The 3,905-nt window shown below is 45.1% G+C and overlaps 1 long non-coding RNA gene across 1 annotated transcript in view; it reads left to right on the plus strand.

The window, feature by feature from the left end:
- The window catches only part of LOC129672698 (uncharacterized), a 6,090-nt gene extending 4,586 nt beyond the window's left edge, over positions 1–1,504 (plus strand). The window contains exon 3 of the long non-coding RNA XR_008719536.1: positions 1,457–1,504. This is a non-coding gene — a long non-coding RNA (uncharacterized LOC129672698). The remainder of the gene's footprint in view (positions 1–1,456) is intronic.
- Positions 1,505–3,905: the final 2,401 nt, after the last annotated feature.

The following is a 3,905-nucleotide window of genomic DNA, read 5'->3' on the forward strand; positions in this document are numbered from 1 at the left end:
CACACACACATATAAGCACACACATGAGCACAGTGTCATCTCACTGAAAAATATCCTGTCCCTGTCTGAATCTGTCACCTCTGTGACTTTCTCCTTACTCTTCCTGCTCTGGGCCAGCTCTGGGCTTGCCTGGCCATTTTACATCTCATCATAAATAAGTTCATATCATGAATAAGCAGTTCATAAAATAAACTTTATCTTGCACCTAGGTGGAAGCAATGAGCATTTATTCTGAGGAACCCAAGTTCTGTAGTGGTGCATAGGCCCAGGAAAGCATTATATCCTGTTACAGTTAACTGCTTCAGTATGATTGGTAAACTGTAAGCTATTTCCTTAGTTGACTCTTGCTGCTGGACATGCCTGAGTCTGGAAGTGAATGTTAAGGGTTTGGAAATAGCACATAGTGGGCCATCTACCCAGTTCTTTTCCTGTAACTTCCTCTGATACCAGGAGTGTGGCCCCTTGTATTTCTTCTCACATGACAGTCATGGAGAATTATGGAGCGCGCCACAGTGTCTCCAGGCATTACATCATGTCCTTTAAGACTTTGGTTAAAAAAACAAACATACATACAAACAAAAAACTGTGTTTCTCTAAGATTCCTGGACTGGACTATGACTGGGAGCTGTGGTTTTAGGAGGTGTCCTACTGTTTTAGGTATCAGTACCCCACTATGGACGAGCTAGCCAAAATGCTGCCTCCTGTGCTTACACACCTAAGGTGAGCGTCTTCTACAGTCTTCTGTTCTGGCTCCCCTCCCTGTTGCAAATCTGATGCAGGCTTCCCCTCCTGATGGTCAGATACTCTCTCCCTAGCTATGCGCCCATCTCTATCATGTTGTTCTTTCCTTTTAACTCTTCCTTTTAAGTGCATGTCCCTGCACTTAACAGAACAGAAGAGTCACTGTGTTCACTGACCTTCGGAGACCAGCTGCTTGATAAACAATCCCCAAAATATGCATTAGATGGGGATGTTTCTCAGTCATAATGCACATGTCTAACCAGCTCTGTGCTCTGAGACTGGTCCTTAGCATCCTCAACACAAGGAAATCACAGGTTGGACTAAAGTGGGTGGTGACCAATGAATCTAATTCACAGGTAGATTTGACAAAATTTGCTGGTGGATTTTGAGACAGTGGGATGGTGAAGATGAGTTCTAGACTTCAGGCATATTTCATTTAACCATAAAAACAAACTGTAAAGTAGGTAGTATGCCTGATGGGCTATATAGCTCAGTGGTAGAATACTAGCCCCTGCACTAGCATCCACGAGGTCCCGGGTTCAATACTTAGTAGGCAGCTTTGTAAGAGAAAAAAGGATAAGAAAGGAGAGAGGGGAGAAAGTGGGGGAGAAGATAGGAGTTTTTGTCAAATAAGGAGGGCATTGAAGCTTGAGATTAAAGAAGCTTGGCCAAGTTTTTCTAGCTGCTAAGTGTCAGAACTTGGTTCTGTGCCCAGCTTGTGTTCATTCTACTATGCGGTGCTGCCACAGAAGGAAGACACTGTCAGTTGTCCATCTGCCTTGTTCAGTGTAAAGAGCATCATTGGTATTGGAGTTGGAGCAGGAGCCTACATCCTCAGCCGATTTGCAGTAAGTACAGGAAGGGTTAGTCTCAAGTCTCAAGTCCCCCAGGTAGTGTGTGGCTCCCAGCTGAGGGCTGTGCTAAATGGCTAGTGTTGCTCTGGGCTTCTGTTGCTGGTTCTGTAAGTTCTAGCTGCTCCAGGCACATGTGTGTGAAGGCTTGCTTTATGCGTAAAAGACCTGAAAGTCCACAAATGAGGACAGGACATTATAAAAAGACCCAGAAGCGGCTTCTGGGGAGACTGTTAAAGCCATAAAAAGTGAGTTTGAGAAGAACTTGAAATGACACCTTACTGTAACAAAACAGTGGGACTGCAGCTTCCTACCAAACCCTGGGGAAGGACTCCTGTTGTGAAATTTCTCCTGGGTGACAGGAAAGTGTTTTCTGGGATGGCATTGCCTGTTGTTCAGATGGCTTCAAGAAAGCACTTTCAGGAGCCCATGTTGTAGCAAAGCAGCCCACATAAGCCCGAGTAGGCCTTATTATGCCAAGTGTTTTAGCACACTTGCCCAAAAGCAAGTCCCCTATAAGCCAAGCAACTGCAGCATGGTCCCCTCTGCTACAGCAACAAACATCTTGTCTTCCCCAAGCCCCACCCAAGGGAAGATGACTCAGTCTCATTTTGAGAGACTGGTTTCCAGGTACTGGGTCAGGGTTCAAGAGCTATTGTCTGCAGATGCTCCAAAGCACCTCTCTGCAGTCTTTCTTTCAACATGAGGCGTTGAGGCCTGGACAGACCTGTGGCCACTGCTTTAGAAGAAGTGGGGAGTGGGAGTCTCACACGGCTGCCTTTCTCTCTCTCAGCTCAATCATCCAGAGCTGGTGGAAGGTCTTGTGCTCATTAATATTGACCCGTGTGCTAAAGGCTGGATTGACTGGGCAGCTTCCAAAGTAAGTACTAAATGGTGGTGTCCATCTGTTGTTTCCTGGTCCTCCTCCTTCCTCATCCTCCTTTTCATCCCCTTACTCCCCTTCTTTTTCCTTTTCCTCCTCCACCAGCTGGTGGTGTTAGAGATTGAAGCCATAGTGTTATGCATATTGGGGTATCATCTCAGTATTGAACTTATATTCCCAGCTCTCTCTTCACTGTTCACCTTGAGACAAGATCTCACTAAATTGGGCAGGCTGGCCCAATCTTGTGACACTTCAGCCCTCTAAGAAGCTTGGGTTTCAGGCCTATTTAGCTAACCTAGATCTCCATTGTTACTTCATGAAAAATATCTTGGTTTTTTTTCTTTTTTGTAAAGATTTATTTATTTTTATTTGTGTGTGGGTATTTTGCCTGCATGTATGTCTGTGCACCATGTATGTGCAGTTCCCACAGACCCAAAAGCATGTGTTGGGTCCCCTGGCAAGCATGAGCTGCCATGTGGGTTGCTGGGAACTGAACCTAGATCCTCTGAAGAACAGCCTCATAATCACTGAGCCATCTTTCCAGCCCCCAGCATTTTGTGACTATACTGTTGCAAGCGTATTTTACCTGTCACCATGCATCTCTTCTTTAAAAAATGTTCTGCATGTAAATTTTTTTGCAGGATGCATGTAGGACTTAGATTTGTGTACCTGGGACCAAATTACCCAAGAGAACAACAGGAGGCAAGGTTTATTTTAAGTCAAGGTTCAGGTGTTTAAGTTGGTGTGGCAAAGAGAGGTTGGCAGAATGGAGCAATTAGCATCTGGGCACACAAGAAAAGGCAGTACTGCAAGTAAGCAGCACAAGACAGTCTCTAGGTATGCTCCCTCCCCATCACCCCCACCACTATGGCCTAGTTTCTCTCTCTACGTTGTTTTGCCTTCTAATAATACACCAGGGCATTATGACTATAGGAAACTAATCCAGACTCCAGGTCAGAGCCCTCAGGATCCAACTGTTTGGGAAAGTCCATCAGAGACACACCAGAAGATGTGTCTTGGTGATTACTTAAGCATATCTCTTTTTACTGTTTGTAATTTCATGTATTTATTCTTATTTGAAGGGTGTTTTTCTGTTTGTTTGTTTGTTTGTTTGTTTGTTTGTTTGGTCTTGGTTGTTTTAGACAGGATCTTATTCTGTAGTGCAGGCTAGCATCAAGCTTGTAGCTTTCTGCTGCCTCAACCTTCATACCCAGTTGCTTGTTGCTTTGCTGTTTTGAGAGAGGGCATTCCAGTATCCCCAGGCTGTATGCTGCACTCCCTATTGCAGCTGAGGATACCTGTCAGGCTCTGATTCTCCTGCCTCCAGCTCCCAAACTTTGGCATTACAGGTATGCACTACCATGCCCTCGCCCTAACAAAACTGGCGTGTGTGTGTGTGTGTGTGTGTGTGTGTGTGTGTGTGTGTGTGT

The sequence above is a fragment of the Psammomys obesus genome, unplaced genomic scaffold (genome assembly GCF_907164565.1).
Source record: "Psammomys obesus unplaced genomic scaffold, mPsaObe1.curated_primary_1811, whole genome shotgun sequence".
NCBI lineage: Eukaryota > Metazoa > Chordata > Mammalia > Rodentia > Muridae > Psammomys > Psammomys obesus.